General features: G+C 44.4%; 1 non-coding gene and 1 pseudogene across 1 annotated transcript; one reads left to right on the top strand and one right to left on the bottom strand.

Annotated features, from left to right (window-relative positions):
- Positions 1–7,459: 7,459 nt before the first annotated feature.
- LOC116275484 lies at positions 7,460–7,570 on the bottom strand. Its single transcript, XR_004184617.1, has one exon. It is a non-coding gene; the product is annotated as a U6 spliceosomal RNA (small nuclear RNA).
- Positions 7,571–10,192: 2,622 nt separating this feature from the next.
- LOC110742255 lies at positions 10,193–12,626 on the top strand (annotated as a pseudogene).
- The last annotated feature ends 13,414 nt before the right edge of the window (positions 12,627–26,040 follow it).

Here is a 26,040-nt window from a genome sequence, read left to right as displayed (position 1 = left end):
TAGGAGTTGCGATTGCTTCTGGGGGGCCACCACCACCATCCTGGCAGATTAGAGGGCACCACAGGCCAGCCTTTTTGACAATGCCATCTCTGTCCCAGTGACTCACTGCCAAGTCCCGCAGCCTTGGACAGATTTGTGATAGAAATTTTGAGGTAGCATGGCCCCACATAATTTGCAGCTTTTGAGGGAAGCAAAATAAATCTCCTGCAGCTCAGCCGCTGCTCCTGGCGTCTCTCTAATGCGGCTTGAGACAGTGATGAGTCATGAACCACCCTCAGTGAGACCTCTGGCAGCCTGCTGGATTTCTGAGTGTCTTTGCTGTTGGCAGTGCCCCTGTGACTGTGAGCCTGTGGCCTCTGGTGGAAGCCATGCTCTCTTGCTCAGTGAGGGTTGGAAAACTGGAGAATTATGCTCGATGAGGATAGAGCGGTAACATTGGTTCTGGCATGTCACCCATGAAGGAAGGGAAGCCGTGTTTCAGAAGTACAAAACGGCGGCCTCCCTTGGCTTGCAGAAGTGGCTGCCAAGCGGCTAGTGGCAATGTAGGCCCAGTGGATGACGCACTGTGATGCAGGACAGGGGTGGATTCAAGGGCCCTTCCCAGCTCAGGGGTTGACTGCAGGGCTGGTGGTAACAGGGCTGGGAGGGCTGGAGACATGGGGCGGGGCCGTTAGGGAGGCTGGAGAGGAGCCTCCATGCCTCAGGGCCTGGGGGTATACTAGGGAGGGGCACCTCTGCTCTGCCTCGCCATTGTCCCCAGCCACACTGGCATCCCTGGTGTCCACCCGGCACTTTTTCCACGTCATACCTCTTCTAGCGCTGAAACTCTCATATTTTGGTCCGTGTTGGTTGCATTTCAGGAGTTGAGGCAGACTGAGCCTGGGGATTCCATAGGGAGGAGTCCACTCCTATGACGGACGCCACAGTTGAACCACAGCTTGGACTTGGACCCCAGAGTGTTCTGAGCTCTGAGTTGCTCCTGGGCGTGCCCTGTGTGCCTTTCTGCACTGGGGCAGCCGTGTGCCTGCATAGTCTACAGGATTATACACACAGAACCAGAAGCAGATCAGGTTCCCAAATTGTCTCGCCATGATGGGTGACATCTGCACTGTTTAATAAGGCAATAATCGCAGCTACCACTTCTGTGGCGGTTATACCATATACCCAGGCATCTTTCACTGGTGACTTGGCATATGTGAACACACACATTTGCAATGGGGCTTGTGGAAGCTGGAGGTTAGTGGCTTGGTGGAGTCCGTAATTAAGTAGTGGAGCTGGAATTTGAACTGGAACGGTTTGCTCAAAACCGGGCCCTCACCTGCACCATGTCACATACAGTGGGGTGTGGCTGGAGGTGGGAGATGACTGGGTGTATTTGGTTACATGGAGTACACATGGCCTTTGTAATCCCAGCTGGAGCCTGTGGCCTGCACCCAAAGGTGGTTGTGTGCATAGGCAGGGGACGGGTTTCTAATGTGCCAGATGGGGTGGAGTGGGACGTGCCTCACCTGTGTCTTCCAGCCTGTCCTCCCCATCTTTGTCATCTCCTGAGGATGGAGCATCTGTGCACACTGGGCCTGCCACTCCTGCTGGTGATGGCTGCGGCTGCAAGGCCCTCAAGGTGGAGTAAGTGAGAGGCAGTCAGCACCACTGGGGCTCCTGGGATGCATTTGAGGACACCGAAGCTCTGCAGCATCCCCTTGGCCCAGACAGGCGGGCCCCATGGGACCACCAGCCTTCAGGCAGGAACAACTGAGCCTCGCGGTGTCCCTGATGCCAAGAACAGCTGCTCCTGCTGGTTTCAAGACCTCAAGCGGGAGGCTGCAGCAGGCCTTAGTGAGGAGGATTGAGCTCCCAGAGCCTGGGGAGGGTCCCTGCCAGACAACCTCAAACCAGGGGGCTGGTAAATAATCCCCAAAGGCCTGGGGCAACATTTTTCAACTTGCCAGCAAGTCCTCTCTTTGAGACTTAACTCTGTGCCATAGAGATGAAGCAGCCTTCCATAGACATCCTGCTGGAGAATTCTCTCAGTGCAGGGCATACAGTCCTAGGGGATCTGGGATAGCCTGGGCCTGGCAGAAAAACACTGAGGGTGCAAACCAAGTGTCATGTGGGGCTGAGGCTGGCGGGCATCAGGCAGCATGGAACAAGGCATGCACTGCTCCTTTCCAGCCCAAGCCAGCACTAGCAGGAGGTATCCCTTGAAGCCACCGCGGGAGCACTTTTAGACAACTCAGTGTGTGCAACTCCCGAATGGGCTTGGTGCCCATAAACCTAGCACCAGTGTGGGCTGCTGACCCACCAGGGCATCGTGTACCCCAGCTGAGCCAGCTGTCCTTGACCCACCAGGCCTCAGACCATGACCAGCCCAGCTTGCTGGGGCACAGGGACACTGGAACAGAATTTTAAGAATGAGTTCACTGAATTCAGTGGGGGGATTTCTTGAATTGTTTCTCTAACTTATTTGGATTTAAAGGCACAAATGACTCTATTTCCAGTAGTACAGAGAGTGTGAATACTCAGAATATCACCACTGGATAGACCTAATCAAATACTTATAAGATCTGGGTGACCATGTATTTGACACCTTAGAAGACTTTGTTAAACTAGCAAGTATAAGGTGATTGGTTGATTTTTGCCAGTTGTGCTGGACAAAATGGGGGAAAAAAGATGAACTCAAGGCTGCAAACTTCTAGCTCATAAGCCATGTAAGTCACCTAAAAGTTTCTGTTTCCTTTGAATGAAATCCTAATCTCCTGTAGCTGCAGGGCTGAACTTTCTGAAAAATAACCACAGAGTCTCATTCTGTGGGTGGCTAAATTACAACACAAAGCAAATCCCAGACTCAAAGAATATTTGTTATTTAAGTGAAGTCATTGATTGAGAATAAATGGGATCCTGAATATCCGAATAGGGACATCTGGGCAGATCCTGATGAAACTAAAGACACAGAACTCCTAAATTCCTCTGAAAATTATTTGCCAGTTACATTCAACCACATTTGGCAAAATTAATCCAGTTTTCCCTAACGAAAAAGTACTGGTCTTCTTTGAGGTAGTTGCCCTCAAGACCCTGTGATTCCACTCCACATTTACCCCCAACACCCCTCTGTGATTCCAGATCCGTAAATAGCCTTGAGTCCTAGCATGTCCTGAAAGGTGTGGTGGAATGTGTCAGTAAGATGATTTAGAGAAGCAATGTGACAATGTGATGAAAATAATTAAAAATGTTTAAAAGTCTTTGTCTTAATATTTATCGTTTGAGTAGCCTATGAATTTTCTAAAATTCTAAACATAGAAGAATCTCTCTATATAAAGATGCTTGTCAAAACATTATTTACAACAAGACAAAATGAAAGCAGATGGATCCAAAAGAAGTTGGGTTACATCTTCTTATCTGAAGTGGGATGTGGCTTGTAAAAGTGTATAAACTTTATGCAAAGTTTATAACATGGAAAACTACTTGTATAATAATACATTCAAAAAGCAACATCCAAGATAACCCATAACATATGAATGCAACTTTGTAAAATGACAGCATATATAAATATATATATATAGAAAATAACAAAATGAAAATGAGCACCACTGCACAAGACAGCTCCGGGGACCACCATTTGCACTTCAGTCTACAAAGGTTCAACAATATAATAGCAGTGATTTTTTAAAGAAAGGCCTAGGTGATGTTTCTGTCTGTGCATTTTAAAGTCTGCTGTGATCAAATAGGGTTTCACTTTTCCAATATAAAAACATATATTTTAATATTTAAAATAAAACATTTGAAGTAAAACAACAATGAAATGAGGCCAGACATGGTGGCATGCACCTGTAGTCCCAGCTACTCAGGAGGCTGAGGCAGGAACATTGATAGAGCCCAGAAGTTCAAGAATGTAGGACACTATGATCACAGCTGTGAATAATCACTGCACTCCAGCCTGGGCAACATATCAAGACCTTATCTCTATAATAATAATAATAATAATAATAATAATAATAATAAGCTAAAGCTACTTTCTCATTTGAACCCAAAGGGCAGAAATCCCTATTGAGTGCTCCACCAGAGAAAAGAAATGAGTTCTTCCTTCACAATCCATGATCCAATTTTCAGGTACAGAGTTCAGCTGAGCAATAAAGGCAACATTAAGAACAACATCAATATATAGATTACTGATTGTCATGTATGTGTTCATGTATAAATGTATGTGTCTATATATATATATATAATTACCACTACACCTGAAAGAAGGAGATGGATTATTCCATTTCATAGATGAAAATGTGAGCCCCTGTAAACTTCGAGGCTTTTTCTGGGTTCACTGAATGTCAGCCTTAAGAATTGGGAGACATTCAGCCTCCTGCAGAGCCCACCTAGGCATGAGCCACACCAGTGGAGACTCCTCAACAGCAGGAAGGGCAACTGAGATTCAGGAATGTCCACACTTGTAGAGGGTCCATGTCCAGCGGAATACAACTGAAGGATGGGCGGAGGGTAGAGTCTAGCTGTTTCCTTCAGCTGGGGGTGGCAGATGTGTGGGTCAGTCAGCTACCCACAAGGTGTATCATATTCCTAGGGCTGTCTTTCATTCCTCTGCTGAGAACTCCATCCTGCACAGACAAAAACCATATATTCACTGGTAAGCAGGATCCTTTTTAGAAATGCAAACATAACTTCCCTAACATTAAAGCCAAACATTCTTTCTCCCAGTGAATCATCTTACTTGGATAATCTCCTGACTTCCCCTGAAGTTAGCCCCAGAGTTGCATCTGAGCATTTGGATCCAAGATAGAAAGTCATTTTGGGGTTTGGACCTGGCTGATCTTGGACCGTGTTCTGAAAAGGAAGCTTTCTACTTGCAGAAGAGCAAGGGTGAGCTCTGAATAGGAGATGAAATCGTGAGGGGAAAAGACAGATGGGCAGATTCCCAAGCAAACTTGGAATATATTTGCCAGCCTCTTTTCAGTTGTGATAAAATACACATCAACACAAAATTTGCCATTGTAACCATTTAAGTGTACAATGCAGTAACATTTAGTAGATGCACAACGTTATGCAGCCATCATCACTATCAAGTTCCAGAGCATTTTCACCACCCTAGAAGAAAACTCTGTACCTGCTAAGCAGTTACCTTCCACTCTCCCCTGCCACCAGCCCCTGGCACCATTAACCCAGTTTCTGTCTCTCTAGATTTACTTCTTCTGAATATTTTATTAAAATGGAATCATACAATATATGGCCTTTTGTGACTGGCTTCTTTCATTTGACATGTTTTCAAGGTTCATCCAAGTTGTAGCATGTATCAGTACATTATTCCTTTTATGGCAATATAATATTCCATTGCAGAATAGATTACATGTTGTTTATCCATTCATCAGTTGATGGGCATTTTCTTTTAAATTAAATAGAGAAAACAAAAGAGGAGTTACAAATTACCACCCCCCAAAAAATACTTGCTTTTCTATTTACCTATGAAGTTACTTTTAGTTGTGTACTTCTTTGCTTCATATGGCTTCAAGTTGCTATCTAATGTCCTTTTATTTCAGTGTGAAGCATTCCTTTTAGCATTAATTGTAGAATAGGTTTACCAGAGACAAGTGCCATCAGCTTTTATTTACCTGTGCATGTCTGAATTTCTCCATTATTTCTGACAGAGAGTTTTGCCAAATATGCAACTGTCAGTTGAGACAGGTTGTTTTTTTCTTTCTGAACTTTAAGTTTGTCATGCCAATGTCTTCTGAACTCCATAGTTTCTGAAGAAGATTTGGTGGTTAATCTCATGGAGGATCCTTGTACTTGATGAGTCCCTTCTCTTGTTGTTTTCAAGATACTCTGTTTGTCTTTGACTTTTGACAGTTTCATTATAATGTCTCTCAGTGTGGACATCTTTGAATTGCTGCTACTTTAAATGTTTCAGTGTGTTGGATATCCAGATTCATGTTTTTAATAAAATTTCCGAAGTTTGGGGTCATTATTTCTTTAAATACTCTTTCTTCCCTCTTCTTCCTTCTCTCTTTTGGGGACTCCCAAAATGCATATACTTGATGCTGTCTCTCGGATCTCTTCTGTTCATTTTTCTTCATGCTTTTTACCTTCTGCTCCTCAAATGGGCAATTTCAATTGGCCTATGTCTGAGTTTACTGATTCTACATTCTGCAAACTAAAATCTGCTCTTGAAGTCCTCCAGTGAATTTTCCATTTTGCTTCCAGCTCCAGATTTCCATTTGCTTCCTTTTCACAATTATTTATTGATTTCTACTATTTAGTGAAACGTAGTTCTCCTGATTTTCTTTAGTTATTTGTCCATGGTTTCCTTTAGCTCTTTGACTATGTTTAAGACAGTTGATTCAAAGTCTTTGTCTAGTAAGTCAGCCCATTCTTCTTCAGAAACAATTTCTTTCCATTGCTTTTCCTGTGAATGAGTCATACTTTCATACATGCATAATTCATGTTTTTTGAAGTTGAAAACCAGACATTTTCAATATTATAATGCGGTAACTGTGAAAATTACATTTTCTAAACTATTTTTGTATAGACTGTATTCTTTATTGTATGTGGTCATAGTCACATAGTTGTAGATGTGTGATCTTATTTCTGAGTTCTCTATTCTATTCCATAGGTCTATGCATCTGTTTTTGTACTAGTACCATGCTGTTTTGGTTACTGTAGCCTTGTAGTATAGTTTGAAGTCAAGTAGCATGATGCCTCCAGCTTTGTTCTTTTTGCTTAAGATTGTCTTGACCATAAAGCTCTTTTTGGTTCTATATGAGTTTTAAAATCATTTCTTCTAATTCTGTGAAAAATGTCAATGGTAGTTTAATGAAAATAGCATTGAATCTGTAAATTACTTTGAGCAGTATGACCATTTTCACGATATTGATTCTTTCTATCCATGAGCATGGAGTATTTTTCCATTTGTTTGTGTCCTCTCTCTCTGATTTACTTGAGCAGCAGTTTGTAGTTCTCCTTGAAGAGATCCTTCAGTTCCTTTGTGAGCTGTATTCCAAGGCATCTTATTCTGTTTGTAGCAATTGTGAATAGAAGTTTATTCACGATTTGACTCTCTGCTAGTCTATTGTTGTTGTATAGGAATGCTTGTGACTTCTACACATTGAGTTGGTATTCTGAGACTTTACTGAAGTTGCTTATCGGCTTAAGAAACTTTTCAGCTAAAACAATGGGGTTTTCTAGATGTAGGATCATGTCATTTGCAAACAAAGACAGTTTGACTTCCTCTCTTCCTATTTGAATATCCTTTCTAACTCTTACCTGATTGCCCTGGTCGGAACTTCCAATACTGTGTTGAATAGGACTGGTGAGAGAGGGCAGCCTTGCCTTGTGCAGGTGTTAAAGGGGAATGCTTCCAAGTTTTGCCCATTCAGTATGATATTGGTTGTGAGTTTGTCATACACGACTTTTATTATTTTGAGGTATGTTCCTTCAATACCTGGTTTACTGAGAGTTTAAAAATATGGAATGCTTCATAAATTTGCATGTCACCCTTGTGCAGGGGCCATGCTGATCTATCTGCTCAGTATCTTTCCAATTTTAATATATGTGCTGCCAAGGCGAGTACTGACCACAAGTTCTTAGAAGTGGAGATAAGTGAATAACTGTGGGTGAGATGGAGTGTTGAATTTCATCTGCAGTAATTTCTGCATCTAACAAAATGTGATTATCTCTGTCTTTTATTCTTTAATTAAGTGGTAAAATGCATTACAGATTTAAAGTTTAAATATTCTTGTATCCTGGGGATGAATAACCTGGGCAGGATATTTAATTTATTTATAGCTCATTGGTGGACACAGTCTAGTATTGTTTTTCTCAGTATTTTTACCTCTAATTGCTTCAAGGATCATCCTATCATGCCTTATGTATTCCCTCGCTGGCTTTAGAATCAATGTTATTTATACATAAACACAATGAGTTACCGGCTTATGTTTCCCTATCTTCTTGAATATTATGTATAAATTCAGTAACCTTCTTCAAAGTTGTGGTAGAACTTATCTGTAAAACAGTCTGGATATTCCTGAAGGGAAATAAAGTTTTACAAACCGTTCTTAACTTCTTTAGTTGTAATAAAAGCCCTCCTATTGACATAGAATCTTGTTCATAGTCTCAAAATTATTTAAACCTCTACTATATTTTTAGTGGCATTTTTATCTATCATAATGTTATTTTTTCTTAATTGCCATTGCCTGTTTTATTTCTCCATCCAAAAAAAAAAAAAAAAAACAGCTGCTTTTGGCTGGCTGGGCCCTCAGCAGTGGCAGGTCAACCCTGGTGAGGCACTCAATTTACAGCCCATGCAGTGTCCATCGTGAGCCACCACCACGGCCACTTTGTGCAGGTGGACTCCATGAGCAGCTCTGTGCTGGAGTGGCATTGTCTGTCAAGTCATCTCACTCATCTGATCACAGTACCTTAAAGACCACTTGGTAGGCATCCACACACAACCACTATCGCCATGCACTCGCCTATAGCAAGAGGTTCTATGTGTACCTCTCTCCTCTACCTCCCAATTCTCTCCAACTCTATTTTCTCTCAAGTTCTTGACTGGCTAGCCAAGGCATGAGCCACTGCCCATGACTCATTCATTCAGTACTACTGGGCATCATTTCACACCCTCCTCCCATGGGCTTGTTTCGGCTTGATTCTCAGTTCCTGGCTTGAGAGCCATTTCCAAAGCTGTTCTGGTGTCAGCTCCTGTGCCTACTGCTGCTGTCAGATTTTCCTCTTATGTGTATTTATTTCCTGGAATTAAAAACAATTGCACTAATTTTTTCAATTCAGCACTTCCAAGGATATGCAGTAGAAGTGATTCTTCTTAGTGTACATAGAATTGCTTCAAAACACCAGCAATGTATATTTGAGGGAAGGACAGCATGCATGGAGAAAGGAGGGCAACCCACAAGTGGGCAGTGTAGTTTCACAAAGTGAACACTTGGGTAAACAACACCCACCTCAAAGTACACCAATCACAGCCTGCTGGAAACACCTTTGGGTCCTACTCAGTCATAAACCACCCTCCCCACCCTAGAGTAGCCACTCTTGATTTCTAATACAGATGAGTTCAGCTAGTTCCAGTTGAATGGCATTATACAGTCACCATCATGCCCCTGGGTCTCATCATCTTGCTGTGTGTGGTCGTAGCCTATTCACTCCCATGGCTGTCCAATGCTCCACTTTATAAATAGCTCATATTTCTTGTCCCTTCACTTTGATAGACAATTGTGTTGTATCCAGATTTTACAAGTCGTGCTGCTATGAATAATATTTTCATATATTTTGGCGCACACATACAAACATTTCTACTGGTTGACAACTAAGAGTGCTATTGCTGGGTCATAGGTGAGTAGATGCTTGGCTAAGTCTCTGGTTAACAAATTTCTAGTAGTAAACAAACAGTAGAGGAGCATGAATCTCTTATTTAGAGATTATTCGGATAATAAATAAGGAAGGAATGAGAGACTGAGACTATAATAACTCTTTTGCAAACCATCATGAGTTAGCCATTCCGCTCAGGAATGAATTTAGGTATTTCCAGAGAATGACACAACCATTGAACAGCAATGGCAATTAACAACACAATAAAACAAAAAACTAATGACAGGTTCTTCCTCTTGATGGAAGAACACAATACAGCACCATCAAACAAGTACAAGTGGCAAAGAAACCAAGCCTGAATATAAGCTAGCCTCCATAGCCAATTACCAATTTAGAGGCAATACAGATAATAAAAACACAAACAATGGCTTTGGGAGCAATCAGCAAAATGCACACTATGGGAAGCTCTACCACACAATATAAATTTCAAGAAAAAATCTATAGAATAAAAGAGAACAAAAGAGTATTTCTAGAGGTAAAACTAAATTATAATTTTGGATGATAAAAATATAAAATAGAACAAAAAAGTGATGATATGAAAGTAAGGATATATTTTTATTTGGGAGAGGAAAGAGTTTACTGCTGAGCTGGGGCAAATGATGGGGCTTCTGGTTTGCTCCACAAACGTCTATCCCTGGTGGTTAATGGGTGTTCACTTTTTATTCAAGGACATAAATTTTAGACCATTTCTTTTTCCTTCTAGAGTCCTACATTTTATTTTATGACACAAAGGTTAAGGAAAAAATAATTTATAGAGTATGGTTACTGTTTTGCACAAAGCCCCCTCCCCATCTTCCCTCTGAGTACCCAGAACAACCAGCAGCCCCAGGACCCCCAGCAGGGGTGACCTCACTTCTAGGTGTGCGTGCAGCTCACATCAGCAGAGGCAATATGCAGGTCTACTCCTTGACTCTTGGAAAAACCTGATAGGACACAGCTGAGGGGAAGCCTTCCCCGCCGTCTGCAGGCTCTTGGCCCTCAGTGTAGAGGGAGCGGCTCCTCACCTCTCCCACAGGCGCCTTCACAGCCACAGCCTCCTCTCTGCATGGGGAGTTCATGGCCCTTCCCCTGAACACGGTGACATGGATCTCGCCAAAGGTGGAGATGACACCATTCCTCCCCCCACCATCTTTTGCTATAGAGCAACTGGAGTACGTTCCACCCACACACAGGACAGGGAGCTGACAACCAAGGAGGGGAGGAGCAATACTCCAGCTTTCTCTGCTTGTAATAAGTTCTCTCCATTGGCATAATCTTGTTCATAGTCTCAAAATTATTTAAACTGCTAGTATATCTTTAGTGGCATATTTATCTATCATAATGTTATTTTATTCTTAATTACCATTCCCTGTTTTATTTCTCCGTCCAAAATAAAACAGCTGCCTTTGGTTGGCTGCGCCCTCAGCAGTGGCAGCTGCCAGGTCAGCCTTGGTGAGTGGCGACTCAATTGCTGTGCCCATGCAGTGTCCATCGCAGCCACCACGGCCACTTTGTGCAGGGACTCCATGAGCAAGCCCTGTGCGCTTCTTTTGCTTTACAGGAAACTTGACTCAGGCTGGTGTCCAGTGAAGAAATCCCAGGTGCATGGAAAGGAGAGGAGGGTCTCAGGGCTGTGAGTGATCTGCAAAAGGAAGCGCATGGACCACCAGGTGGCGCTGCTGCGCTGCTCCTGCTCCCAGGAGGTGAATGCTCAGGGCGAGCTTTGAGGTGGAGAGAGAGATGTCATTTCTCATCCTCCAGGTTCAGAGTAAAAACCTTCCGGCCAATGTTGGCCACGCGTTCTAGTGTATGAGCGGGCTCGGAGGTGCTCACCGCTGCTGTCATGGTTCGTTTGCTAAACTGCATCGTCGCTGTGTCCCAGAACATGGGCATTGGCAAGAACGGGCACCTGCCCTGGCCACCGCTCAGGAATGAATTTAGGTATTTCCAGAGAATGACACAAACTCTTCAGGAGAAGGTAAACAGAATCTGGTGTTATGTGTAGGAAGATCTGGTTCTCCATTCCTGAGAAGAATCGACCTTTAAAGGATAGAATTAATTTAGTTCTCAGCAGAGAACTCAAGGAACCTCCACAAGGAGCTCATTCTCTTGCCAGATGTCTGGATGATATCTTAAAACTTACTGAACAACCAGAATTAGCCAATAAAGTAGAGATGATTTGGATAGTTGGTGGCAGTTCTGTTTATAAGGAAGCCATGAATCACCAAGGCCATCTTAAACTATTTGTGACAAGGATCATGTGGGACTTTGAAAGTGACACAGTTTTTCCAGAAATTTATTTGGAAAAATATAAACTTCTGCCAGAATACCCAGGTGTTCTCTCTGATGTCCAGGAGGAGAAAGAAATTAAGTTCAAATTTGAAGTATATGAGAAGAATGATTAATATGAAGGGATTTTCTGGTTTATTTTAAGTTGTTTCCCCTCCCTCTGGAAAAAATTATGTATTTTTACACGAGAAGAAAAAGACTTTTGTTGACTTTGGATCTATGAATAATTATTTCTAAGCAACATGTTTTTATCCCACACTAGTCTTGAATATATCAGATACCATTTATGAAACATTCTTGCTATAACTAAGTGCCTCTCCAAGACCCCAACTGAGTCCCCGCACCTGCTACAGTGAGCTGCCATTCCACACCCATCGCATATGGCACTCTGGCCAGTCCTTGACATTGTCGGGCTTTTCAAATGTGGGTAGTATTTATTAAAGATGAAGATGCACATACCCTCCAACTGAGCAGTTTCACTAGTGGAAAATACCGAAATCTTCCTACGTGTATATCTAGAGGTTTGTAGGGAAATGTTGCAGCCCTGTTTGTAACAGTGAAAAATTGAAAGCAACCTGGAAGTCCAGTGATGGGAAAATTAATATATTTCGGTCTTTTGGGGAACCCAAAGCAGGTTCCAAGACTGAAATTTCAGTGAAAGCAGTTTATTTGCTAGGTCTTACCAGAAATCATCAATTGAGGTATGGAGAAATGGAACTGAGAAGGTAAGAAAAGCAGTTTAAAGTCAGTGAGCAGGTTCTCATCGGTAACAAGCTCCATACTGCTGAGATACAGGGAAACGGAGGGGAGAAAGCTGGAGTATTGATCCTCCACTCCTTGGTTGTCAGCTCCCTGTCCTGTGTGTGGGTGGAACGTGCTCCAGCTGCTCTATAGCAAGTCCCAGGTGTTTGCAGTAAGAAGCTGCTGGCATGCATGGGAACCGTGAATGGCAAACACTTAAAGCAATTCCATGTTTAAGTATATAACCTCTTCATATTTTTTTTTTTTTTGGCACAGTTTCATTCTTGTTACCCAGACGGAGTGCAATGGCGCGACCTCAGCTCACTGCAACCTCCGACTTCCCGGGTTCAGGAGATTCTCCTGCCTCAGGCGCCCGAGTAGCTGGGACTACAGGCACGCACCACGACACCCAGCTAATTTTGTGGTTTTGGTGGAGACGAAGTTTCACCATGTTGGTCAGGCTGGTCTCGAACTCCTGACCTCAAGTGATACGCCCGCCTCGGCCTCCCAAAGTGCTGGGATTACAGGCGTGAGCCACCACACCTGGCAGATCTTTATTCGTTTTATGTAGTAAAAAGTATAAAGCCACACATGGTTTATTTGAAATATTTTATGATTTAAAAAAATACAGAAGCAGGAAATCCAATTCTAAGTTCAAGTGAGAGATCGTGGTAGTTTGAACCAGAAGGTTGCATGTAGTAAGACACTGTGATTTAAGATATATTTTAAGGTTGGAAGTAGCAGGATATTCTGATGGAGTTTGACTTTGGTTTTGGGCCTATTGAGTTTGAGATGCCTTTGAGAAATGAAGGAAGAAGAGAGAGAATAAAAGAAAAACTGGCCAGGCACAGTGGCTCACGCCTGTAACACACTGGCTTAGCATTTTGGGAGGCAGAGATAGGCAGATCCCTTGAGATCAGCTTGGGCAACATGGTGAAGCCCCATCTCTACAAAAAATACAAAAGTTGGCTGGGCATTGTGGCGCCCACCTGTAGTCCCATCTGCTCAGGGGCTGAGGTGGATGAATTGAGCCCGCGCGGTCACGGCTGCAGTGAGTTATGATTGCGCCACTGCACTCCAGCCTGGGTGACAGAAGAGACCCTGTCTCGAAAAGAAAGCTGAAAACAATGGAAGCATGCCTTCAGAATTCTAGAAAGAAAGTGATTTTCAACGGATAAATCTATATTCAGCCAAATAATCAAGGGTGAAGGTAAAATAATACATTTTTAGGCAAGCAAAGACTCAGGGGTTACCTCCATGGACCCTTTCTTGGGAAGCTATTGGAGAAAATACTCCAGCAAAATGAAGGAGGAGACAAACCAGAGAATGACACGGATCCAGCAAATAGGATCCAACACAGGAAATATTCCAGCTATGGAGCTGGCTTAAAAAAAAAAAAAACAGTAAAAATATTAATAGGTTAGCTGGGTGGAATGGCTCATGCCTGCAGTTGCAGCTACTCAGGAGGCTAAAAGCAAGAGGTTGGCTTGAGTCCAAGAGTTCCAGACCAGCCTGGCCACCATAGTGAGGTCCCTTCTCTTAAAAATAATAATACGTTATTGCCAGATTTGGGGCAGTTGGAAAGAAGTTCATTGAAGATAAAGCAAAAGTGAAAAAAACAAGGGGGAAGGGGATTAGGCAGTCATTAATTCTAGGGCGGAAGGAAGTACCAGATGGGAAGTAAGAACATATTACGCTGTTTTTCTCAACAATGAGCAATATGTACATAGTCATAATGACTGCAGGTGACTGCCACTTAGCCCGGCTAGACTCTGGTAACTACTTTGGGACAGATGCGGGTTTCACCGTGAAAAGTAAAGATAGTGATCGATGTCAAGAGCTCAAGATCCACTCATCTCGTCATTCAAGAAATGCTGACATAAAATGCTATAAAATAATGAAGAAATGACTTATAGTAGTTTATGTGAGGAGATGAAGTAAGACATTGCTAAGAAGATGTTAATAAGTGCCATTGCTTCGACAAGCATTAGGACTGGGACGGGGCAGGGAACTGTTAGGATGTCATTTTTACTAAACAGAAGTACCTGGCTATTTAATCAAATGACTAATTTGTATGTTGCAATGATAGTGTCACCCAGCTGTGATTAAAATCTGAAAAAATAATAATTTGGATAAAACCCATGAAAGCAGCTACCAGAAGGAATCAAGCTGAGACTGAATGAATAAGTTGACGTGTCTCTGGGCAAAGATACAAATGGCTTCCCAGAGAAGAAAAAGTTCTGCCTGAAGATGACAGTAGCAACTACAGTTTAGGTTTCCAGTCTGCCAGCCTGGTCTACAAATTTTAGACTGAAGCCTGCAACATTGTGACTTTCCAGCCTGCCAGCCTGCCGAGGTGTAACTTGTGACATCGATAATGTATTTTTTGTTTGTTTGTTTGTTTTTGAGGTGGAGTCTCGCTCTGGGTCCCAGGCTGGAGGGCAGTGACGCAATCTCGGCTCACTGCAAGCTCCGCCTCCAGGGTTCCCGCCATTCTCCTGCCTCAACCTCCCGAGTAGCTGGGACTACAGGCGCCGCCACCACGCCCGGCTAATTTTTTTGTATTTTTAGTAGAGACGGGGTTTCAGCATGGTCTCGATCTCCTGACCTTGTGATCCGCCCGCCTCGGCCTCCCAAAGTGCTGGGATTACAGGCGTGAGCCACCACGCCCGGCCGACATCGATAATGTAAAATGAGGGGTGGGAAAAGATGTAAAGAAGCAGAGCTTCATATTGGCTTCAATTCAAGATTGTCATAACTGTATTGTTATACGCAATACCATGGTAATCACAAAGAAATAGACATAAAATATACACAAAAGAAAATGAGAAGGCAATGAAAACATATCACTAGAAAAAATCGACTAAAAACAAAGGAAGGTTGGAATGAAGGAGATGAGGGACAGAACAGCTATAAGACATACATAAAACCAACATCACAATCACAGAACTAAATCCTTCCTTATCAGTAATTACTTTAAATGTAAATGGATTAAACTCCCCAATCAGATACCCCACACCAGCCGATGTGCCTGCACTCCACTGTGCTGCCTCAGCTGCTGGCGTGTTAACACCTGAAACTAAAATAAAGAGTAAAAAAAACTAAATACCATTTAAAACTTTTTTTAAAGGTATCAAACAAAGATGCCAAAAGTCAAGTGCAGCAAAAGCAAAAATTGACAAATGGGACCTAATTAAAGAGCTTCTGCACAGCAAAATAAACTGTCAACAGAATAAACAGTCAGCCTACAGAATGGGAGAAAATATCACAAACTATGCATCTGACAAAGGTCTAACATCCAGAACCTATGAGGAATGTGAAGACATTAACAAGCAGAAAACAAGCAATCGCGTTAAAAAAGTAGGCAAAAAACATGGACAAACACTTTTCAAAAGAAGACATACACAGGGCCAGCAAGCATATGAGAAGATGATTGACATCACTAATCACTACAGAAATATGAACCCAAACCACAGTGAGATACCATCTCACACGGTCAGAATGGATATTATCATAAAGCCAAAAAGTTACAGATGCTGGCAAGGTTGCAGGGAACAGGGAACGCTTATACACTGCCAGTAGGAATGTAAATTAATTAGTTCGGCCAGTATGGAAAGCAGTTTGGTGATTTTTCAAAGAACTTAGAATTACCATTTGACCCAGCAATCCCTTTACTGGGTATATCCCCAAAGGAATATAAATCATTCTATCATAAGGACACAAGCAGGTGTATGTTCATTGCAGGGCTATTCAGAATAGCAAAGACATGGAATCAACCTAAATGCCCATCAATGGTAGACTGGATAAGGAAAATGTGGTACGTACCCACCATGGAATACTACACATCCATAAAAAAGAACAAGGTCATGTCCTTTGCAGCAACATGGATGGAGCTAGAGGCCATTATCCTGAGAACTACCACAGGAACAGAAAACCAAACACCACGAGTTCTCGTTTATAAGGGAGAGCTCAACAGTGAGTACACATGGACTCACAGAAGGGAACAGTAGACACCAGGGCCTACTGGAGGGTGGAGGATGTAAGAAAAGTGAAGATTTAAAAACTTCCAATCAAGTACCATGCTTCTAACCTGCATTGTGAAATAATCTGTACACCAAATCCCCATGACATGCAATTTAAATATATGACAGGCCTGTGCATGTACCACAGAACCTAAAAGTTAAAAAATAATAATGAAAAATAGAATGTAACCCTCATTTGTGACAAAATTTGTCAGTAAATAGGAATTGCAGTCAAGTTCTTCAATTTGATAAAGGGCTTCTATGTAAAACCTACAACTCACATCATATTTTATGATGAAAATAGATTACTCTCTACCTAAGATCAAGAAAATGGCAAAGATATTGTCCTGGAGGTTCTGGCCAGAGCATTAAGCCAAGAAAAAGAAATGAAAGACTTACAAATGAAAGAGAAGTAAAATGTCCTAGTTTGCAGGTGACAATATTATGCAAGTGGAAAATATTAAGGCAAATAAAACTTCTAGAAGTAATAAGTGAATTTATCAAAATTGTAGGGTACAACTCCTATACAAAAGTCAAGTCTCTATAAGTAATGTAAAATCAGAATAACGAAAAATTTAAAAATCCACTTATAAAACATTTACTAAAGTAATACCATGTTCAGACATTAACTTTTTAATAGTGTTTGTGATTTGTACACTAAGATCTACATTGCAGCACCGACAGAAAGTAAAGATGATCGAAATAAACAGAGAAGTAGTGTATTCAAGAACTGGGATCTCCAATGTTATTAATTTCCAAAATTGAGCTATTAAATTAAGTGGAATTTGAATTAAAACACTAGTGAGCTTTAAAAGAAATGTTTAAAGAAATTGGCAAGCTGAAGCTACCATTTCAACGGAAATAAAAATAACTTTGAATAGCCAAAATAATTTTTAAAATGAAGAAATTTGGAGGATGCATAGTGGGTAATCTCAATATTTACTATAAATTCTAGTAATAAAAAGCAGTGTGATATTGACATAAAATAGGCATAAATCAATGGAATACAATAAAGCGTACATGAATAGAACCACACAGACTCCGGCCGATCCCAACCCTGACCTAGGGTAGGCGCGCCCTCTTGTGTTCAGACCCCTGTCCTGCTGCCTGGAGCCCAGGGAGACCCAGAGGTCTTGGCTGAGCAGGTGAGGTAGGACCTCAGGGCTACTATCCTTAGCCCTGTGGCCACACGGGGGGCGCCGCCGCGCTGCTCTCAGATTCTCTGAGCAGAAGAGAGGAGTGGGCTGTAAGTCAGGCAGAGATGGCTGACCTGGGGCTGAGCATCAGTGGGGGTGAAGGAGCCTCTGGGCAGCAAGGGACTCCACAACGATGAGAGGAGAGGGAAGCTCTGGAGCCTTGTGCCGTCCCTGAGGTTTCTGTCTCCTCCCTGCAAACCCTCTCTCCAGCCCTTCATGACAACACTGCGGAAAACCGAAAAGAAGAAGCATTTTCTTCCTCTGCTTCTTTCTTTTCAGTGCTCCCTCTTCATGTAACAACAATAACACGTGCACAGCTGCTTTCCAGGAAGGATGCATGAGACTTGGTCACGTGCTCGTTTCTGGCAGAGGACCTGGGGTCTGGGAATGGAGGAAAATGTCCCCTGTAATACCTTTGGAATGTTTTGAAGAATCTTTTCAAAACATGTTACATGAAAAATCCCTCTCATTGGCAAGGCCCTCTCCAGTGACCGCCCCGTTTACCCAGATGTGGCTGTGCAATGGGGCCAGATCGAGGCCCTCCACGGCGTCGTTCATCCAGCACGCCCAGGTGTCCACACCTCAGAACCTCTGCACAGCTGCTCCCCTGCCTGGAAGCTCATCTCCAGGGCTCCCTTCCACCCTGACGTTCTCCTCATTTCCACCACAACCCGTCCCTGCACTGCCCACTTCATGTGGCATCTCCCATCCCCTCTGACCCCACCCTGTTTTTTGTTCACAACACTTTTACTAACATTTAAGAATTATTTACTTATGTATGTATTTTCAGAGACCAGGTTGTGCTCTGTCACCTAGGCTGGAGTGCAGTAGTGCAGTCTTGACTCACTGTAGCCTCAAACTCTTGGGCTCAAGTGATCCTCCCACCCCAGCCTCCCAAGTAGCTGGGGACTAGAGGTGTGTGCCACCACACTCAGCTATTTTGTATTTCTTTTTGGTACACATGGAGTCTTGCTATGTTTCCCAGGCTGGTCTCAAACTCCTGGCCTCAAGGGGTCCTCCCACTTCAGCCTCCCAAAGTGCTGGAATTACAGGCATGAGTCACTGTGCCCAGCTACAGATGTGTTTATTTTAATTGCTTATAGTCTCTCTCTCCTCTGGAATACAAGCTTCATGAGGACAAGGACAGTGATTTCAATTGTTCACAGCTGTATTTCCCTTGCCTTGAATAGTGCCTGATTGTTACTTTAAATATACCAGTTGAGTGAGTGAATGAATAAATGAATGCACACATAGACTCACACATCAACACACACAGACACAAAGATGCCGCCACACAGATTGACATATGTTCTTACTCAGATACTCTCCACACAATGACACAATCACACACAAAATACACACAACTGGCACACACTGACACATTCTCACACACATGCCCTTGAATGCTCTTAAAGCTTAATATTCTTTTCTTTCTTTATTTTTAATTTTGTTTTTGATACAGAGCCTTGCTCTGACACCAAGGCAGTGGGATAATCATAGCTCACTATAACCTTGAACTCCTAGGCTTAAGCAATCTTCCACCTCAGCTTCCCAAGTAGCTAGAACCACAGGTATACCCGCCACCAGATTCAATTAATTGTTTAGTATTTTGTAGAGATGGGGTCTTCCTATGTTTCCCAGGCTGCTCTTGAACTCCTGGCCTAAAGTGATCCTCCCACCTCAGCCTCTCAAAGCTGTGGGATTATGGGCATGAGCCGCCTCATCTGGTCTCGAAGCTCAATTTCCAATCCACATGATGTGGTGAACATTTCTCATGTGATCATGTATATTTACCTTTACTTTTTTCTCCAAATAATTACACAAAATTGCAAAGAGTCCAAGGTTTGAAGACGCAGTATACCTGGAATTCTAAATTATTTCCTTTATTGTACATAATAAATTATGTTTCTATAATTTATTATACTAGAAACCTTTAAGTCACTTGCCAACATCATGACCCTCATTCCTAAATACTTCCAATTACTCAACTCTTAAAAATAACATTTTCCAACAATAATATTATTACACTGAAGAGAGTTACTACAATTCCTAATATTAGGAAATTTCCAAGTAATGTCAAATTGTCTTAATAATTTCCCCAAACATCTTTCTTGTGGAGGTGAGCAGGCTCGGGCTCCAGCCACTCTCTGGGGTTTCCTGGCCCCACCCTGCAACTTCTCTCCAGCCCCTTGACAGCAACATTTGGGGGAAACCTGAAAAGTAAAACTTATTTTCTTCTCTGTTGCTCCAGATTTCTTAAAACTCCTATTTACTCAGTTTTCTTTTATTTGGAAACAACACCTCCATGTCCACATAGTGACTACAAGATGTAAACAGCATATTGGCATTGTCAAATCGAGCACAGCTGCCCTGGGCCTCCCATGTCCTCAGCAGGGAAGAGAAGAGAGGGGCCCACTGTGCTGGGTCACCGCGTGGGACCCAGAAGTGACACCCACCTGCAGAAGGTGTCAGGGGTAGACCTGAGACCTGAATGAGCTCACTTCCCTCCCTCACCTTCAAAGAGTCAATCTTCCTACTTCCTGCCTCAGGCAATCCATTCTGTCATCAAGTCCAAGAAAGGTCAGACAGCACTAAAGACCCAACCACTCCACCGTCCCTCACCCTCCATAAGACCAAACCCAGGGTAAAACCACCCCTACTCCTCCTCCCTGGTCTCCCACAGCCTCCAGCACCATCGTCTGCCTCCGAGTCCACCAGGACTGAGCTCCTCATGCCCTTTCCCTATTTACATTGTCCAGTCCACTGGATCCCCAAACACCCTGCACTCGCACATCCTCAAAGGCTCTGCACACCCCTCTTCATCCCCCTCATCCTCCCACCCCAACTCCAGAAATCTTTCCCTGCGCCCCCTGGAATTCTCAGCCCCTTGATCAGGAAAACCTCCACATCCTCTCTCAGGATGTTCCTGATCTCACCCAGCTCAGCAGGAACCTGAGTTCCTGAAGGACACAGACCCTTCAGGGGATCCTCCCATGGGACCACAGGGACTTGTACCTTTGGACTCATTTCTCATTGTGGTTTTGAGGACAGCTCTGCCTCCCTCCTCCCAAACCTCCCTAAACTGTCATCCGGATTAGGGGCCCCACTCTCCCTTCATTGTAGCCATTCCCTGTGGAGGGCCCCAGGCTGTTGTTCCTCTCCATCCTGGCTTGTGGCTCCTGGTTCCCTGGCTCCTCTCCAGCAGTGCTGTCTCTTCCCGATCTTGATGACTTCCAACATATGCAGATGTGAGGTGGGCTGAGTAATAGTCCCCAAAGAGTCCCAGCCCTTGATAGCTGGAGCACAGTGCCATTGTTGCAGGGGACATGTGAGCCCAGAAGATTCAGGACCTTAATGAGGTCTCCTGGACTATTTGCATATTTAATCCAAATCACATGGGCCATTAAAAGCACAAGTCAACTCTTGGCTGGAGTGAAGATGTTGCAGAAAGAGGAGGAAGGGGTACAGGAGAGGAAATGAAGGTTCAAGCAGGGGCATTGGATTGTCCCGCCACAGGGGCCCACTTGCGTGGGACGCAAGACAAGGCTAGGAGCTAAGTGTTGCTCTCAAATGACAGTCCAGAAAGAAACAGTGACCTCAGTCCTATCTGCAAGGAACTGAATTCAGATAACAGCCTGAATAAACCTGGGAGTGGAATTTTCCCCAGAGTCTCCCGGAAGGAACACAGACCTGCCCTTACCTTGATCTTATCCCTGTGAGACTGGACTTGCAGCCCACACATCTGTGGCGTGACAAGAGGCACGCTTAAAGCCACTCGGCTTGTGGTAATTTTGACAGCAATAGACACCCATACAGCAGAGGATGCCCCTCACTCCCTGGCATCTGAGATCCTAAAACTCCTCTCTTCCATGAGCTTCTCCTCTGCTGTGGGTGCAGCCTTGTCATCTAGGACTCATCATGGCCAGAACCCCAGCCATAAATACTCTCAGTCTCACACTTCCCACTCTCTGAACATCTTCCCACTCATCCCTCTAGATACTATCATTTTATCATATGTTGTAATTTGGTATCAGCAAATAATTCATTCTATATGTACCTGTTTTCAGGCTTGGTGACCACCTGTAGTACATCAATTTCAGCAATCCTTTGACCCCCGGCACCCCCCTACCCGGAGTTCTCAATCTGATGATCCTGCCATCTGCGTCTACCCATTGTCCCTGGTGCCAGGTGTCCTCCTCCCCTCCCACCATTTTGAATTCTATAGTGAATAATTCCATCCCCTCCCTTGTCTCTACTCTTGCGTTGTCACACTTGCCTTAAAACTACACAGCTAGTGTAATTCCACCTCTGCCTATATTCACCTACCCCAGAATGCAGGAGGCTGAGCAGCACGTGTGACCTCTCTACCTTCACGACCCAAACCTCTTGGGGGCCCCACATGTTCGCTTCTTAATCACCCCTTTCATTTGCTGACTCACCCTCAGCCTCCTCCTGGCCTGGGTGAGCTCTTACCCTTCTCCTCTCGGCACTCCACACATCCAACCCTCTCCCATTCTTACTCCCACTGATGACCTTGTTTCCTACCTCACTGAAGTAGACACGACCAGAACCAATTTCACAGATTCCACCACCATCCCGGCTCGTGTTTGCAGCTGTACCTTGATGGAGGGCCTTCACCACATGAACCCGGTTGTTGTGGGAGGTTAACCTAGTCCCAGCCAGAGCCAGTTCCTCTGCGGTGTCCAAACCCGCATCCTAACTCATCTACTTAAAGATAATAATTCATCCAGTCCATTCTTTTTCTCTTTTCATCCATCATCGTTTCTCTCTCTCTCCACTGGACCACTGTGGCAGTCACAGGAATGCACATCTGACAGCTTCAGCTAGAGGAAGTGTAACTGATGATGGTCCCCAGCTATTCTAGCCTGAAGCCTATACATACATTTGCTCTGAAACCATGTTCCCATAGGCTTCCTCCGGGACCCAAGGTTGAGAGCAGCAGGAAATTAGGCCAGGACCCAGCACCTCCTGAGGCAGAGGCCCCAGGCTCCAGGACTCCTGATCCCCTTACTGAACTTCCCCTTAGCCTCGCGGTGGGTCAGGCAGCTTCCAGCTGACTCTCCCTCCCTCTCTCCTTCACTGGAGTTTTAGACTTGCATCACCCTCTGATGGCTCTCCCAGCGTTTTCTATCTTCCTCCCTAATTTCTGTCTGGCATTTCCCCTAATAAATTCATCTAATGCCCTACAGCTAAGAAGGTCTTCTCGGGCAGTTAACAGAAGTCAGGTATCAGGGTGTTCCAAGAACACAGGCAAAAGCATGGGGATTTGGGATGAGCTCACCCACTGCCTGGCAGCTGGCCAGAGGATCACCATACTAGGTTGGTGGGAGGACACAGAAGTGCATGCTGAGTGCTGCTGAGCAACTGTGGATTACCCAGCACTGACCACCTGAGAAGATGCCCTGGTTAGGGAAGCTCTGTAAGTGTGATGATAGAAGCCTCTGCACAATAATGACAGAATTGAAAAGAAACCTACAAAAAAAGACAGTGGAGTTGGCTGAATACTACTTTCGGCTGTGTTGGTGTCCTATAAAAGGAGAAGGAGAATCTGAGGGATTGTTAGCTGCCAGCAGTGGGAGTGGCTATGTGTGAGAGCCTCTGCAGTGTCATGGACGGTGCTATCTCCTCTAGAGGAAGGGCAGATGGCATGGAATAGCAGCTGAAGACATCATTGTGAGGGTCACAGCACTCAGAGATGTTTGACACTCAGCCAGCCACCTGTTGTGGGAGAGTAGGGCCCTGCTGGGAAACCTGAGATCCTGCAAACTGGAACAGAGTTATCGATAGGTGTCTTCCAGGACCCTCTGAGCACGTAGGGAGCTCGCCTTTCTCTGGTAATAGTTCAGCTTCCTGTACTGGGAAAGATGCTGCAGAAAGCCTCCCATGTGATGCAGGGAACCCCTCTCAGGAGCTTTGCAGGAACCAGCGGCATGGCCTTGTGGAGCCCGCGGAGCACTTCGGGATTGGAATGTGAGGGTGTTTGATCAAAGCATCAGAATGTCAGGCTGGATGAATAAAATCCTTTTGGCTTGAGGGAGGCAGTTTCTCCAGGACATGGGTTTATCAGGGACTCAGGGCATGAGGCACACTCCTGCTGGGTGGCTCTATGTAGACTTCAGGAAAAGTAATGCCAGCTCTCAACAAGTTAACCCGCGACTTAGTTGCCCTGGAACATGCAGAGGATGAAATAAGAAGGCTGAGGAAAGTGGAGTGTGGATGAAGCCATTATGTGAATTGAGGCCATCAGAATCATGTCCACCAAGAAGGCCCGGAGGGCACACCACATACCAAGAGCCCTCATGGGCGTGCTGGTGAGAGAGACCTGCATCACTAAGAGTGTCGGGGTTCTGTCCTCTGTAGGATGGGGATGATGATAGGAAATGTAGCCCCAGAGTTGGGCTGAGTTATTATCTGTTTGAGATGTGGCCCTGAAAGATAGAGATCAGAAGTGGTGGCAGTGACCTGCAAAAGTCAGAGGGCACAGTTACCATGACAACCCCAACAGAGCAGCCAAGGTTGTGCTTGACCTGCAGGGAGTATGGAGAAGGTTAATAGAGAGCAGTGTCTCCGGAGTTCACAAGAACAGAAAGGGCAGCCAGCAAGAGCTGCTTGATATCTATGGAAAGAAAGCAAGAATTGAGGAGCAGGAGGCCAAGGGTGGTTGACACAATACAAAATCATAATCCATTCTCAATGCCCAGACCTCAGCCAACTTTCCAGATTCACGTAGTGACAGAGGGGAGGAGTCCATATCCGTGGGAGGAAGACCCTGGAACAGCATGAGTGCGTGCTGGCTCAATTCCTGAGCTCTTCTGCAAAGGAACCTACAGCCATTTACTCAGGAGACTGCACACTGGGCGAGGCTATGCAGAATTTGGGGGAGGATTGACATTGACTGTGAGCTGACATTGATGCCCAGATTCCCACAGCACCATCATGTCTATCACAGAGGGGCTTCCAGAGACCGGGACACATAATAGCTCATAATCCCATGAGTCCCAGCCCTGTTTATTTCCTTATTTCCTGAGTGCATGGTGGATGCTTGATGCACCAGCGGCTGGAGTCACACCCACACTGGATCCCCTCACCTGTGGAGTAAGGACTCTTATTGGGCTGAAGGCCAATGGGAAGCCTCTGAAACTGCCCCTTCTCAGCTGAATCAGAAGTGATATCACATCCCAGGGCAGGTCTGGTGGGGGTTATTGCAGGTATTAATGAGGGTAGCACCACCATTAGAGAGCTGTAGGAAGTGGGGGTGGTGTTGGGGTTCGCCTGTTATCTCCGTGTATTCTGTCCTTGCTAAAGCCTGATGGGGGTCTAAGGTGGTGGAATTACTTCAGACTGACCTAGTAACAGTACTGATTGCAGCTGCCATGCTGGCGGGATATCACTGCTAGAGGAGTTAACAAGCCTGCAGGCCAATGGTGTGCAGCCAGGATTTTGCTGAGTGCTTTCCTTTCCAATTAGAGAGTGGATATGGAGTTATTCACATTCATATCATAGTTATTTACAGTTTCCTGAGAGCTATTAGAACTCATAGCCATCTATAACAGAGTCTTCAAGAGAGATTCCAAACATTCTACAGAATATTCAATCTGTTCATTTCATTGGCAACATCATAGATTGGGATGGATGAGAAAGAAGGTGGAAAAGGATGCTGGAGCCTTGGTAAACACATGCTCCCCAGAAAGAGGAGGACAAATCTTACAGATCTTACAGAACTTCAGAATTGGCCACTACAGTGAAATTTTATGGGTGTGGGTGGCTAGGGGACATCTGAGGAAATTTCTTCCAAGTGAAAACAAACAAAACAGAAAAAAAAAAAACCCGTTGCATCTTTCATCTTCACTGAAAAAAAAAAAAAGAGAGAGAGAGAGAGAGAGAGAAGCACACTGCATGGTGAATCTCTTAGGGTTCCTGACAACACTACATTCCATATCGAGGTATATCATTTTGGGCACATTTTTGGTGACATCTGAGGGATGTCACCAGCTTCAAGTAGGGCCCGCAGGAAGGACCCTGCAGCCAGATCAGCTACAATGGCGAGGCAGCCACCATCCCTCCAGTCCCGCTGGTGCTGGGAGGTGGCAGTGGGGAAGATGTAGGATGGGCGAACCAAGCATTAGGGAAGAAGTCATGGTGGGAGGCCTTGGATTCTGGAGTAAAAGATCATGTCATCCATAGTAGAGACATATGCCTCCTTCCTAGAAACAACATTAGTGTTACTGGCTCTGATCAGATAGAATTCTTGGCGAGGCGTGGTGGCTGAAAGCCTGTAATCCCAGCACTTTGGGAGGCGAGGTGGAGATCATGAGATCAGCGGGAGATTGAGACCATCCTGGCTAACACGGTGGAAACCCGATCTCTACTGAAAAAATAAAGCGAAACTCACAAAAAACAAAAACTAGCCC

The sequence above is a fragment of the Papio anubis genome, chromosome 6 (genome assembly GCF_008728515.1).
Source record: "Papio anubis isolate 15944 chromosome 6, Panubis1.0, whole genome shotgun sequence".
Classification (NCBI taxonomy): Eukaryota; Metazoa; Chordata; class Mammalia; order Primates; family Cercopithecidae; genus Papio; species Papio anubis.
Note: the sequence above shows the minus strand (reverse complement) of the source record. Positions and strands in the feature narration are given on the sequence as shown.